This window comes from Andrena cerasifolii, chromosome 12, assembly GCF_050908995.1.
Source record: "Andrena cerasifolii isolate SP2316 chromosome 12, iyAndCera1_principal, whole genome shotgun sequence".
NCBI classification, from domain to species: domain Eukaryota; kingdom Metazoa; phylum Arthropoda; class Insecta; order Hymenoptera; family Andrenidae; genus Andrena; species Andrena cerasifolii.
In genome coordinates, this window is record NC_135129.1 from 2,380,603 (window position 1) to 2,396,606 (window position 16,004).

General features: G+C 41.7%; 1 long non-coding RNA gene across 1 annotated transcript in view; it reads right to left on the bottom strand.

The window, feature by feature from the left end:
- Nucleotides 1–16,004, bottom strand: part of LOC143375513 (uncharacterized) — an 85,215-nt gene continuing 69,211 nt past the window's right edge. The window contains exons 3-4 of the long non-coding RNA XR_013086922.1: nucleotides 5,710–6,046; nucleotides 1–703 (exon numbers count right to left, since the gene is read on the bottom strand). This is a non-coding gene — a long non-coding RNA (uncharacterized LOC143375513). The remainder of the gene's footprint in view (nucleotides 704–5,709; nucleotides 6,047–16,004) is intronic.

Consider the following 16,004-nt stretch of genomic DNA (forward strand, 5'->3'; position numbering starts at 1 on the left):
TAAAAAAAGTCTATCGGTTTTTCTAGAAAAAATTCCCAAAGAAGCATGTTGTTTTGACCGCTCTAGGTAGGCCAGGCCTCCGCCCTTAAATCCGCCACTGGTCTTCACTAAAAGCTAAGTTAAGTTGTGCTACGTTCCTTAGCTTCCAGGAAGATCCAATTATATACCAAACACAACAAATAAACTTCCAATAATTTCCTCGCGAAGATACATTACCCGCTACCTCAACTTTCACCCCCTTTGCCAAACGATCCCATTTCCCAAGTCAGACAGCAATATCGCCACCGAAAATACAACGGTGCCAATAAAAGAATGACTCCTGTTTGCAACTACCTACTGTCATCGTTATTGCGCGCTATCAGGGAGAATGCGTATCCGAAAACCGGCGGTCGTAAAGCGTCGCTGAGCGGGCACCGCGATGAAACGAAAGGGTGTAAGTTGGAACAAAGGGGATTAGGGCGTCGAGGAGGCAAGTGGATCCCATGAAGGGATTACAGGGCAAATATTTATGTAGCCGGTCCCCACGGGACGGTGGATCATCAAATTCCAATGACAAAACGTACACGGCCACGGCTGGTGGCAACACACCCCCCTCCGGGCGAGGGGTTGCGCCCGCATATGCCGCGGCACTCGCAGCCAAGTTTTATGCGACCCGGGGACTCGAAAATTGCCGTGACACATCGGCGACGGGGCCAGCGGTGCGCTGAAAGTGAAAACGCGATTAAACTCGATCGAGATCATCGTCCATCTCCGGGATCAATCATTCCGCCAGCGTTCCAACAATTTGCCAATCGCTCGACGGGGCAACAATACGACCAGCGGCAGAGTTACGATCATTGTAACGCTGCCGAACGCGCTGTTACATGGAGTAAGAAGGTCGATCTGTTACTCTTCATGTATTTTTTTGACGATTAGGTAAAGTGTATTTGGAATTAAAGATTTAGGATGGAAATCGTGTGCGTTGGATGGTAGGGAAGTTCATTGTTTTTTAATGGAGTGGGATTATCTGTTGGAACGAGAAAAATTGAAGGGTGTAACGCTGTCGGTCCGATTTTGATGGATGATTAGGATTTCTTCGTGTCCGCGCGGCACGGTAGCGCAGGGTACCGTTCAGCCCACATCATTAGTTGCTGAAAGAGAGGATAAAGGAGCCATCTCACGGAACCATCAATTTTATAGACAGTAACAGCTGAATCGGCCATTCGCTGATGGTACTTTTTTTCCAGCAGGCGAACGAAACTCATTTACACGGGGAATTCGAGAACTGGGCAATTGAATGATATGAATCACCGAGTGATGCGTTTGAAGTATGAATGATGGAGGATGTTTTAGAGCTGCGGGAATTAAGTAGTCGGTGGAAGTTGCGAAATGAAAAGCAGTTCTGAAAGCTAATCTTTTAGAAGAGATTCAGGTTTTAGGGTTCTGTAAGTTCTTACTAAAATACTATAAAAGCTGAGGTCTTGAGAATTTAGCTTTTTGAAAGTAACGAGTGACTTCGTAATCATTATTTAACGAGTTGTAAATTACATTTCCTCTTCTTTATCACTCATATTATCGATAACACCGAGATTGACACAAAATAATTTTCCCTCCCTTCTTCCTAATTTAAGATTAAGATTAGTTTAAGATAATTCCTCGCGTTTGCTAATCGTAAGATGACACGCGTGAATATTTATATTATAAATACTCTAATTTCCTAAGAAAACTGAAACCCAATAAGTTCTACCACGTTAACCCATACAGCACACTTCGTTGCAGGAACGTTGCAGGTACGTTGCCGTGCAATGTTGCACATGGGCGGACGTAGGAGGATTCCTGCAACGTTGCAGCAATAAGGCGGTGTAATATTGCACGGCAACGTCCCTGCAAAATTCCTGCAACGTTGCAGCAATAAGGCGGTGTAATATTGCACGGCAACGTCCCTGCAAAATTCCTGCAACGTTGCAGCAATAAGGCCGTGTAATATTGCACGGCAACGTCCCTGCAAAATTCCTGCAACGTTGCAGCAATAAGGCGGTGTAATATTGCACGGCAACGTCCCTGCAAAATTCCTGCAACGTTGCAGCAATAAGGCGGTGTAATATTGCACGGCAACGTCCCTGCAAAATTCCTGCAACGCTGCAGCAATAAGGCGGTGTAATATTGCACGGCAACGTCCCTGCAAAATTCCTGCAACGCTGCAGCAATAAGGCGGTGTAATATTGCACGGCAACGTCCCTGCAAAATTCCTGCAACGTTGCAGCAATAAGGCGGTGTAATATTGCACGGCAACGTCCCTGCAAAATTCCTGCAACGTTGCAGCAATAAGGCGGTGTAATATTGCACGGCAACGTCCCTGCAATATTCCTGCAACGTTGCAGCAATAAGGCGGTGTAATATTGCACGGCAACGTCCCTGCAAAATTCCTGCAACGCTGCAGCAATAAGGCGGTGTAATATTGCACGGCAACGTCCCTGCAAAATTCCTGCAACGCTGCAGCAATAAGGCGGTGTAATATTGCACGGCAACGTCCCTGCAAAATTCCTGCAACGCTGCAGCAATAAGGCGGTGTAATATTGCACGGCAACGTCCCTGCAAAATTCCTGCAACGCTGCAGCAATAAGGCGGTGTAATATTGCACGGCAACGTCCCTGCAAAATTCCTGCAACGTTGCAGCAATAAGGCGGTGTAATATTGCACGGCAACGTCCCTGCAAAATTCCTGCAATGCTGCAGCAATAAGGCGGTGTAATATTGCACGGCAACGTCCCTGCAAAATTCCTGCAACGTTGCAGCAATAAGGCGGTGTAATATTGCACGGCAACGTCCCTGCAAAATTCCTGCAACGCTGCAGCAATAAGGCGGTGTAATATTGCACGGCAACGTCCCTGCAAAATTCCTGCAACGCTGCAGCAATAAGGCGGTGTAATATTGCACGGCAACGTCCCTGCAAAATTCCTGCAACGTTGCAGCAATAAGGCGGTGTAATATTGCACGGCAACGTCCCTGCAAAATTCCTGCAACGTTGCAGCAATAAGGCGGTGTAATATTGCACGGCAACGTCCCTGCAATATTCCTGCAACGTTGCAGCAATAAGGCGGTGTAATATTGCACGGCAACGTCCCTGCAAAATTCCTGCAACGCTGCAGCAATAAGGCGGTGTAATATTGCACGGCAACGTCCCTGCAAAATTCCTGCAACGCTGCAGCAATAAGGCGGTGTAATATTGCACGGCAACGTCCCTGCAAAATTCCTGCAACGTTGCAGCAATAAGGCGGTGTAATATTGCACGGCAACGTCCCTGCAAAATTCCTGCAACGCTGCAGCAATAAGGCGGTGTAATATTGCACGGCAACGTCCCTGCAAAATTCCTGCAACGTTGCAGCAATAAGGCGGTGTAATATTGCACGGCAACGTCCCTGCAAAATTCCTGCAACGCTGCAGCAATAAGGCGGTGTAATATTGCACGGCAACGTCCCTGCAAAATTCCTGCAACGCTGCAGCAATAAGGCGGTGTAATATTGCACGGCAACGTCCCTGCAAAATTCCTGCAACGCTGCAGCAATAAGGCGGTGTAATATTGCACGGCAACGTCCCTGCAAAATTCCTGCAACGTTGCAGCAATAAGGCGGTGTAATATTGCACGGCAACGTCCCTGCAATATTCCTGCAACGTTGCAGCAATAAGGCGGTGTAATATTGCACGGCAACGTCCCTGCAAAATTCCTGCAACGCTGCAGCAATAAGGCGGTGTAATATTGCACGGCAACGTCCCTGCAAAATTCCTGCAACGCTGCAGCAATAAGGCGGTGTAATATTGCACGGCAACGTCCCTGCAAAATTCCTGCAACGCTGCAGCAATAAGGCGGCGTAATATTGCACGGCAACGTCCCTGCAAAATTCCTGCAACGCTGCAGCAATAAGGCGGCGTAATATTGCACGGCAACGTCCCTGCAAAATTCCTGCAACGCTGCAGCAATAAGGCGGTGTAATATTGCACGGCAACGTCCCTGCAAAATTCCTGCAACGCTGCAGCAATAAGGCGGTGTAATATTGCACGGCAACGTCCCTGCAAAATTCCTGCAACGTTGCAGCAATAAGGCGGTGTAATATTGCACGGCAACGTCCCTGCAATATTCCTGCAACGCTGCAGCAATAAGGCGGTGTAATATTGCACGGCAACGTCCCTGCAAAATTCCTGCAACGCTGCAGCAATAAGGCGGTGTAATATTGCACGGCAACGTCCCTGCAAAATTCCTGCAACGCTGCAGCAATAAGGCGGTGTAATATTGCACGGCAACGTCCCTGCAAAATTCCTGCAACGTTGCAGCAATAAGGCGGTGTAATATTGCACGGCAACGTCCCTGCAAAATTCCTGCAATGCTGCAGCAATAAGGCGGTGTAATATTGCACGGCAACGTCCCTGCAAAATTCCTGCAACGTTGCAGCAATAAGGCGGTGTAATATTGCACGGCAACGTCCCTGCAAAATTCCTGCAACGCTGCAGCAATAAGGCGGTGTAATATTGCACGGCAACGTCCCTGCAAAATTCCTGCAACGCTGCAGCAATAAGGCGGTGTAATATTGCACGGCAACGTCCCTGCAAAATTCCTGCAACGTTGCAGCAATAAGGCGGTGTAATATTGCACGGCAACGTCCCTGCAAAATTCCTGCAACGTTGCAGCAATAAGGCGGTGTAATATTGCACGGCAACGTCCCTGCAATATTCCTGCAACGTTGCAGCAATAAGGCGGTGTAATATTGCACGGCAACGTCCCTGCAAAATTCCTGCAACGCTGCAGCAATAAGGCGGTGTAATATTGCACGGCAACGTCCCTGCAAAATTCCTGCAACGCTGCAGCAATAAGGCGGTGTAATATTGCACGGCAACGTCCCTGCAAAATTCCTGCAACGTTGCAGCAATAAGGCGGTGTAATATTGCACGGCAACGTCCCTGCAAAATTCCTGCAACGCTGCAGCAATAAGGCGGTGTAATATTGCACGGCAACGTCCCTGCAAAATTCCTGCAACGTTGCAGCAATAAGGCGGTGTAATATTGCACGGCAACGTCCCTGCAAAATTCCTGCAACGCTGCAGCAATAAGGCGGTGTAATATTGCACGGCAACGTCCCTGCAAAATTCCTGCAACGCTGCAGCAATAAGGCGGTGTAATATTGCACGGCAACGTCCCTGCAAAATTCCTGCAACGTTGCAGCAATAAGGCGGTGTAATATTGCACGGCAACGTCCCTGCAAAATTCCTGCAACGCTGCAGCAATAAGGCGGTGTAATATTGCACGGCAACGTCCCTGCAAAATTCCTGCAACGTTGCAGCAATAAGGCGGTGTAATATTGCACGGCAACGTCCCTGCAAAATTCCTGCAACGTTGCAGCAATAAGGCGGTGTAATATTGCACGGCAACGTCCCTGCAATATTCCTGCAACGTTGCAGCAATAAGGCGGTGTAATATTGCACGGCAACGTCCCTGCAAAATTCCTGCAACGTTTCGGCAACGGTCACGCAACGTTTCGGGGATTTTACAGCAATGATGTTTCGGCAAAATTTATGCTGTAGGAGCTTAAGCTCCTATCCACAATACAACGAGCATTTCTTTTAAATAGAAAACGATTAAAACTTTAATATTTGTAGGATTCAAGTCCAAGACTTAATAGTACTTAGAGGTATCTAAATCTTAACGAAAAGGCAAAATTGTGAAATCGATTGTGAATCACTTAATTCCCCACGATTTTTCAGGCTTCTCCAAAAAGTGGCTGCTTTTGCAGCGGGTTAGCGCGCGCCAGGTTATTCCCAAGGAATCTACTGCAAAGTATTCCTCTGATAAACAGGCTACTACACCTTATGAATGCTTGATGATGGCGTTTCACGAGGCGCCTCATCCTCCGCCAAGCTCAAGGGCGAACCTTCGTCCTCGTCGCTCCACCAGCCTTCTCCTTCCCCTCCTTACGGCTCCACCAAGGCACCCCACAACGTTCTCCACCGTTTTCATCCCCCTGTTGCCTTCTCCATCCCCATCCGCCGAGTTCTGCCACGGCCAATCGTCGTCGAGCGCTGAAACGAGGTGTGGTGAGTCCTCCACTCGCTCTAGTCCGCTAGCATCCGCGAGTTTAAGCGAGAAAAGATAAATCATAATCATTGAAATTAGATTTCACCTTTACTGACGGACATTTCACCATGAGAGACCAAATTCCGTCGGTTCTTTTAATTACTACGCTTACGAATTTCTATGCGCACTGTTGGACGGCTTTTGGATTGAGGATTTCTAGAGTTTGACTAATTAGAGGGTTTCTTAACGGTCCAATTGGGTTTTCAAAACGGAGAGTAGTCGATTTTTAGTTCATTTTTTTGGACAATCTTCAGGGGGCGAGGAAGTCTTGGATCAACTTGTTTCTTGATTATTATAAGAAAGCTCTGCTTCATTCTATTATCAAGGAATTTATTGTATAATGATGGTTAAGCAGGTTTTATTCCTTACAGGTATTTGGACTCTAGAGCCAGAGGGTGGTGAGTCCACTTTTTTTTAGAAATAACATTTTACATGTTTCTCGTATCAAATTCATAGTAAATGTACCTACTGGAAAGTGTATTTAGTGAAATTTTAGTTTAAGTAAAAACTTTTCTTTTACACTGAAATAATTAAAGCAATTTTTAAAATTTGCATTTAATATTTATAGGGTAAAGTAGCCAAATATGAGACCCATTTCTTAAAAATATCGTAACTCTTGAATATGAACAGTTTTATTAAAATTCAACACACGTTTTAAAAGCAGAATGTGTATTCTTTAGCAACCTATTGAAAAGTACTATAACCAAGGTTCGGTTTCTTCATAATAAAATAAAAACGAAAGTCAAACACACGGTTAGTTAGTAAAGAAATAGCATCGCTATGACATTCAAGAGTTCTGTAGCGCAGCTAAGCTGGGGTCTCATATACAAGGAGAGGTCGTCATATTCGGCTACTTTACCCTATTGTGAATTTTCTATTTGAATTAGTATAATAAAAATAATTTAAGTTAAATTCGTTTTAGTATTTATTTAGAATTTTATATTTATATATTGATAGTATTGTGAGAGATTAATTTTAATCTCTATATAATGAAGTAAATCATTTGTTTACCCATTGTACTAGTCTATTAAATAAATAATATAGATTATATTAATCTCGAAATTAAAAGAGTTCAATATGAATTATTTTGTATGTAGAAAAATAATTATAAATCTCGGTCTTCACTCTTTCGGAAACATGTAAAATGTTATTTTTTAAAAAAAAGTGGACTTAATACATTCTGGCTCTGAGGTCAAATTATTATTCTAAGATCCAAAGTACTGTACAAGAAGTAATTAGGAAATCTTGTGTTTGCAGAATTAATCAAATATTAGGGTGGAGAAGGCATCATATATTTAATACCTCAGGGTGTTAAAAGACTTCATTTATTACAGCGCCAATTATCCCCCTAATTGAAGTAGACAACCTTCTACTGCTCATATTGATATATAATTATTACCATTTTTCAGATTAATACAAAGAAGTCCCCCAATGTCTTTTCATTTCACAAAATTTCATCCAGGGTAAATTGCACTAATGCTGGCTGTGTGTTAATTATTGACACTCCTGATTAAAAAGCCAAATATTAAGATGTACGAGCTTAGAAAGTACCTTTTAACAATTTCTTATTTTTCTTTCACCACAATACTGCAAAGTCCAGTAGTTGAACTACACATTTTATATCTGACAACACCACAGAACAAGTCTTAAAGCTAGCGGTGAGACAAAGGGCTGAGTTTTAAGCGTTTTCTTAAAATTTTGAAAATGACTAAGTATACTTTGTCGCTGTATAACTAAGTAACGGATTGAAATACCGATTTGCTAAGTGTTGTAGGAATTTAATAGCGAATGAAATAGTCTGTTTAAACTTCGTCTTTAACAAATCAAATTTTAGGGTGCCAACGATTGTCCTTTTATGCCTATTTTTCTTTTTCATTGAATATTTTTAAAACGAATGACTCAATAGGTACTCAAGATGTTTTATTTCAATGAGAAGTCCATAATCATTGATAATAACTGAAAATTAAGACCATATAAAAAAAGTCACAAAAAATATTGACATTCTAATTTGGATTTCCGTTAGGGTGCCAATCATTGTTTACCCTACTTATCTAGCTTTCTTACAATAGTTTAGTAAACCGAGCCAAATAATTTACCACCGTCTTCAAATCCCATGCTTCGCAAAGTCCCCAAAATCACCGTGGACGACGTTACAAACTCGCTTTCTCGGGAATGGTATTATTTACCAGGCAGCCCCAAATAGAAATATAATATAAGCATATCCCCGTCGCCTGGCGAACCTGTTTCGTACAATCAAATATCTATCTCGTGTTTCCACCCTCGCAGGACCACCACCCAGCCTCCTGCCACCGCCAATCGTCGGCGAGCAGAGAAACGAGGGGGTGGCGAAGCGATCCCCTCTTTCCTCGTGGAAACCCTCCCGAGAAGTATTGACCCGGTATCTCTCTCTCGCCCCGCAGATAAGCGAGAAAGGTCAGAGCCATCATGGCCCCCGGCGGCTGTTCTTTTTACCTGACGCTCCTTTCAAGATTTTACACCTCGAGGATCGTCCTGCGACTTGCAGCAACACCTGCCAACCACCCCCGTCGCCCGATGCAAATCGCACGGTTGCTTGATTGCTCGCTAGCAATTCGTCGAGCTTCCTCGCCCTCCCTTGCAGATTCTCTGTTTCCATAAGTGAGTCGATGACAGCCGAACCTTTAGTACATTTCTTAAACAGATCTACCTGCGCATCTCTTTTAGAATTTAATCTTGGGGGCAGCTGAGCCGAACGGATAAAAATATTATTAATGAATACAAATTTACTTAAAGAATAAGATCCACTTTTTTTCTTTTTATAAAGCTCTTGAATTAATTCAGTCCTAGTTACGTTAATCTCCTTTTTCCCTCTTATGTGGGGAGTGACAGGGCACCTTGCCCCTCTGGGTTGCGCCACTACTTTGCCATTTGATTTCAGCTTTAGAAAAAACCTGAAGGAAGCTCTTAAACTTCCTTTCAAATTTTTTGGATACGAATTTGTTTGCGTATTCTTGCACAGCTATGAAATATACGTTACGAATTCAGTCAGCACGTTTTGAGGAGATTTGAATTGTTCGTTTTGTATTATATTTAGTAAAAGTGAAGTAAAGGGAAAAATTGCTGGGTGACTTTTTAATTCAAATTTCTGTATCGAGTTCCTGCCTGTGACAATAATTTGGCAACTCTCTTGGGTATTCCTACTAAAAAAATTTAGGTGAAACAATGCTACTTTCTTTGAAATTTATAACTCTAAGGTGCGAGGCACAAATAGGTCATGCATACCTTTGTGAATATAGAGAAACATTGCACCAGCAGCTTAGTAATCCAGGCAATGTTCTGGTCTGCCTCGCTTAAGCTCCACCGATTTTAATTCAAAAGCGAGAAAAACGTCTTTCAATAAAATTTAATATCACTTCTTGATAAACTCTGAAATTCCGATTAGAGAATACACCTTTCGAACCTCTTCGGCGGAAACTATTTTTCATGGAACCTTTTTTCAAACATTGAAAATTCAATCAGTAAAAACGTCACATAGGTACAGGTTCCATGTTCAAAGATCAATAAAAATATCGTCGATGGTATTGCTTCAATTTCGTTCCCGTTTTTAAGCTACCCGGGGCCTCTGCCTCTCTTCTCTCTAGAAGGGACGTTGCGTCGACAGATTAAATTATTTAGAAACATCCAGAATGATGACAAGTCGGATGAAACATGTTGCAAGGGTTTCCTATAATTTTCAAGCGCGATAGTACACGGAGAAGCTCCCTCATACACGACATCACTAGATCAGGGGTCGTAACAGCGCGGTGCCCAGCACCTTATTGCTATCTACCACCTTGCCATCCCTTCAACCCCCGTGAATCTCTCACTACGCGCATCGACCTCTCGCCAACGATACCCCTGTGTACGTGCACCGTGCAGTGCTTCTCTATTTACTTGTTCATGTATCTCCACTAACACAGCGCGCGCGCTGCCGTAACGAGACTCAACCCCATCTTACCCCCTGGCGGTCGTAGTGATAGAAGCAGCAACAACATTGAGAATGAAACGAAGAAAAGGACGGAGAAAGAAGTGATTCATAAACGTTGCACTTTCGTAGTCGTGATTCCTGTATTCGCTCTAACTTAATAAAACAAGGTACCGTAATTATTCTTGGGTGTCTATATTAAATAGGTGGTAGTTTTTAAGTAATCGGCGCGCAAGCTTTCGGAACAGTACAAAATTCTTCGGATGGTGTTCTGAAATTTTTAGACTAAAGTAATTAGAGTGAAAATTTCTGTACTGACAAATCGGATAGTGTCGATTACTAAAAAATAATTACAGTTATACTAATTGGAGTTACTCGAAATATATTAAAGAAGGAAAAGGACAAAAATTGTATGCAATTTTGCAAACGAAGCGATGTTGTAATAGAATACCTCAAGGTAATTTAAAAATGTTACTTAAAACGAAATAAAGAGAGTGTATTAAATATAAACAGAAAGAAATTTAATTGCAAATTTAGTTCGGTACAACTTTAGCTGTGAGTGGTATTTACTATATGACGCAGTGCCGTCTTATCGTTTTCGGGGGCCCTGAGGCGAGCTGCGTATGCGGCCCTCTAAATTCTTCTAAATTAAATAAAATCAAAAATACCGCGCTGACATGCGAAGTGAATAAGTGTTAAAACAATTAAATAAATAAGATTAAATGTGGTCCATTTCAAGAAAAAAGGGCCTCATTTTAAAATCTAAATTTTGCTGTATTCGTTATTTTCTTTCCGTCACAGTTGGAGGGTCCATTTCCATTTTTTCTAGCTTTTACAACCCTATTTTTTTTTAATTGTCCATTTTTCCGGAGGCCCCACGAACTCCGGGGTCCTAAGGCACTGATATGAAGTGCCAATTTTCCCGCGGTATTAAAGAAGGAAGAAGCAAATGTAAAAATATATTATATAGCAAAATGTTCCAAAAACAGTGATTTCCAGATGAGGAATGGAACCCCCTTTTAAGTACAATAATGCACCGCACCTCGATGCAACTGTTTGCAAACGTAAAAAGCAATCTAAAATTCCTAATGATCCGTCTCTAATTTTTCTAAATAATGGTCTCTTTTCGGGAATTCCACGTGCAAAACGAAAGCGGTGGGAAACGAAACTCGCTTTACAAACTTTAACGCGTATCTTGTACCTCGTCCGATACGTGTTTGTAACTAAACTATACACGCACAGGAACGTACATGCGGGCTCATGTGTGCGTATACACGTGGTTGGATAACCGGGCAACAACTACCCAGCCCTGTATATTCCCTGTCTACGAGAAAATGTTGCCACCTAACTCGAGATTAGTGTCAGGGCCGCTGCTACCCTTCTTCTCGCCCTATCTGTCTCCCCGCTGTCCGTCGCCATTTTTCAAAATATCTCGGAGCCTTTATTAGCGCTGAAAAGACGGACGTGGTTGTTCAAGCGGTCAGGACATTTGCACCGATTCAACCCTGGACACTTCAACTCCGCAATTGTATGTTTCCTTGGTGCCTACAGGTAGGTGCTTTGCCCATCTCTGCTTTGCAGTGACTTTTATTAAGCGCCTTCTTTCACGTTCGACCGTAAAAATACCTCGATCTACTGGCTACTAAGGAAGATTTCCAAATCTAATTGTTTCAAATTTAATTTCAAGATATTCAAAGTGTGAAATTCTGGTGGTAAAATAAAAATAGGAAAATATGTATATAAGGTGAATGTCCCAATTTCTGCTCATGTCCCCATTTCTGGTCATTTTGTATTTTTCTTATTATTATATGCGTTACGTTTGTACTATAGTTGCAACAAAGTAATTGTAAATTATTGAAACATTTACGCGAGTGTTGCACGAGCATATGGACATTTAGAGGATTATATATTTAATTACAAATTACTAATAGTTAAACATCTTGAAATATCTTTCTTAAATGGTTTTTCAATTGGTTGATTTATTATTAAAGAATTAATCAATTACTCTGCAAATTTTGATCAGAAACAAATTTTTTACACCTTCTTTATGACGAGTTACCTCTTAAATCAGCAGAAATTGGGACATTCACCTTAGTACTAAAAAACAGAATTGAAACTATATAGGCAATGTAAGAGGGATAAAAGAGAAAAGAGATTAAAATAAAATGAGAGGAAAATTACACTAAAGTTTAAGAAGGTAAATAAATTAATTATTGAAATCTTGAAGCACCACTTTGGAATGCATATGTCTGTAGGTATTAAAATCAAGGGCGTCCAGAGATTTTTTTCCAGAGGGGGCAACTTTGGGATGGTGGTTAAAAAAAATATTTAATTAAAAATTTAAAACCGAAATTTAAAATATTCCTTTTTCAGTATAAACTTAATAAAGATCAGTTTTGAAAAATAAGCGATGTTTCCTCAAAAGCCGGGGGCGGCACTGTCCCTTTTGCACCCCCCTCTGGATGCCCATGATTAAATTCTACATGTATAGAAAATTCTATGTTCATAGGATTAAAGTTTCGAAATTTTTGGTGAAAGTAATAAACGAAGATCGAAAGAAATGAATTAATTTCGCGAGTGTTCGCACCCCTTCGAGCATCCCGATGCGTCCCTGGGAGCAGGGAGGCGGTATCCTTCCACAAGCCGGCCATGTTACATCCCCCAGGGCGGTAAAGCCTTGCCGACTAATAAGTTTCATCCCCCGCGTAGTGAGCACCAATTATGAACTTGCTACAGCCATAATTAAAAAATGTAATTTCACCGCCAGACCTCCTCGATCTTCCGCCTTAACGATCTGTTACCTATATCCCCGAAGCCGAGCTAACTTAATCCAGAGCCACGCTTTCGTCTAGATATCCTGGCCTCGTTTCCTTCCTTCTTCTTTATTCATCACCACGTTTTTCCTCGCGCCTAATTAAAATGGAATATTCGAAGGGTTGGCAGGAAAAATGCGTGACTTTCGCGAAGGAACATTCTCTCCCTGTTTTTTAAAAAATAATTCCTCCTAATTTTCGGCCCCGTTCGATGGCTCTGAGACCAGGGATGGGCAACATTTTATTTACGTAAAATTTCGAATCGTTATTTTTTCACTAGAGACACAGTCGTGCTATTTTCTTAATAAAAATTATTTTAATACTTTCAAACAGTGATCTTTCATTTACAACAACCCCATATTTCTAGCTTCACAATTTCACATAGAAAAAACTTCATAAAGAATGCTTAATTTTCGGGCAAAAAAGTACTATGCCCTCTTAACAGTAAAGGGGAGGAAATTAATAATATTAAAGAATCGAATTCAGGAAATTTTTCAAATCACAGAAACTTTTATCTTCAATCTTCATTAGTTTAGTCTCCTGGGGAATAGTGGTTTTAAGGAATATGGGTTTAGGTATTTTTTTAAATGTATCTCTAGTGAAATTGAGGTTCCCAGGATGGTCGTAGGGTTATCGGACTTCCCAGCCGTTCGAATCGAAAGTCGAGCGCCAAATGAGGGATGAAGTACCATTAACGAGGCTATTTTGTTCGTGTCGTAGGTCCGTCTCACAGTGAACAGTCTGTCAGCCTCTCTGTCGGCGTGTCGTAAACCTTTCACAATTTCAGCAGCCAATCGCAGCCTCTTCACCCGCTTTCATGTGTCGACACGACCTCACGTATCTCGAGTCCCGAGAATCGCATTATCCGTTCCAGCCAGACGCAGCCTCCCCTCGCGCGATCAACCTTTTTACACCGATACGATTTATTTTCATAATCGCCCGCGTCTACTGCGCAAATGTTGCGGCATCTTCGCTCAGAGCGTCTTCATCAGAGGAACGTTATCTTCCATATTGTGCAGCTTCGCTTTATCGTACGAGATTTCTATGATTTCTGCTTGCGGCAGGCTTGTCCAAATGGCACAATTGTTTCGGGTGTTTACGAGTAGGTTCCTTACGCTACGGCAGCGATTTTCAAAGTTTTTTTAAAGTAATTACTGAAATTCTATGACACCAAAAAATAGGGTATTTTTCTTCGCCGGATGCGCTCTATCCGGCAGTTTCCTCTCTCTATTTGATCTAGGCATCACGCTCTTTTATACTCACCGGCACTCACACGTAAATGAACACACTTTGTATTAAATTGTATTGAAAAATGTTTGATACACCTGCGGAATTCTCGCAGTGCATTATTTAGTGTGCCGTGGCACCCCGGTTGAAAATCGCTATAGTATGGCAATGTCCAACTATATTTATTTCTCAGTTGACACCGTCGACAGTGATTACTGTAGACTGCGGATGTTTATGCACGTAACATATCCGAAAAGCATATGCAAATATGCGAGGAAAATATGCCATGTCTATTTTTATCGAATTTGTTAAGGGTAGATGGACAGTTCCCAATTCCTTTATTGTGGCTAGAAGAATTTGTACATGTGCCTTAATAAATGGTAAATTTTGAGCAACTTGTGCCTGTTGGAAAAATTTGTTAAGGGTAGATTGACAGTTCCCTATTCCTTTATTGTGGCTAGAAGAATTTGTAAATGTGCCTTAATAAATGGTAAATTTTTAGCAACTTGTGCCTGTTGGAAAAATTTGTTAAGGGTAGATGGACAGTTCCCCATTCCTTTATTGTGGCTAGAAGAATTTGTAAATGTGCCTTAATAAATGGTAAATTTTTAGCAACTTGTGCCTGTTGGAAAAATTTGTTAAGGGTAGATCGACAGTTCCCAATTCCTTTATTGTGGCTAGAAGAATTTGTAAATGTGCCTTAATAAATGGTAAATTTTTAGCAACTTGTGCCTGTTGGAAAAAATTGTTAAGGGTAGATCGACAGTTCCCAATTCCTTTATTGTGGCTAGAAGAATTTGTAAATGTGCCTTAATAAATGGTAAATTTTGAGCAACTTGTGCCTGTTGGAAAACATTCTGAGCAGTTGCAATTACACTATTATTTCTATTAAAAGTTTCAACTGCCTATTTGCAGGAATAAAATATAAAGAGTGAAAATTAATAATTTTACTATTTTCGAGTGTTAAGAGGGTAAAATGGTCGAACCTCTTTAATTTTAACGAAATTGTTTATGTGTATCGGGCGATTGTAATGCACGAGTAATTAGTCATTTTTTTTATAAACTATATGAGTGTAGTTTCCGTTGTACGTATCGATTTCTTAAATAAATTATTTTTGTAAAAATGGTGCTCTTTAGAAGAAAAGTTTCGAAAATCCGCGAATAAGCTGGACAGTTTTTCGAGCGTATTTAAAAAAAAATTGTTATCAATCAAAGAATCCGTACGTACACCAGAAACTACACTTATATAGTTTATAAAAAAAAAGAAATTTGATGTCCGACCTGCTGTTCCATAGTTACACATTCGACCAGCTCGCGTGGGGGTCTAGAAGATTAATTAATATATTAAAATTTATGCATGTTTTTCTATTTTTTTGTATAGTTTCTTAAGAAAGCGCGCTAAAGGTAGGTAATAAAAATTTTCCATGAAAACTGTAAATTATTTCTGAAAAAAAACCTTAGAAATGGCTTACTTTTCCCGCCGTCACAGTGGTGTCCCCCCTTAAAGCTAAATAGTATCCAGTAAAACGCCCATTCCCTCAAGTATCGTACCACTCCAATTATTTCTGTTCCGTTTTCAGTTGTAACGCTGTGCCTCTACTCTGTCTCGTTTCCTCTTCTCCCCCATTTAAATGGACGCCCCGAAATCCAAGCTTCGCTGCGCTAATAATACGCTATTACAGAAATATGACTGAGGCGAGCACACGAGCGATCCACCCGGACTAAACGAACCACAACTAAACTGCGTTCCGTATAAGAGCATGCCGACGCCCCTACCGGTTTGCGACCGAACTGCGCAGCTCCCACGGATCTGACACACGCGATTGGTCGTAGCACTTCCCCTGCCGGTTAGTAGACCAATCAGCAGTGTATCCCTGCGCGAAACGAGTATGCTCTAATGTGGAACGCAGTGTATCAGGT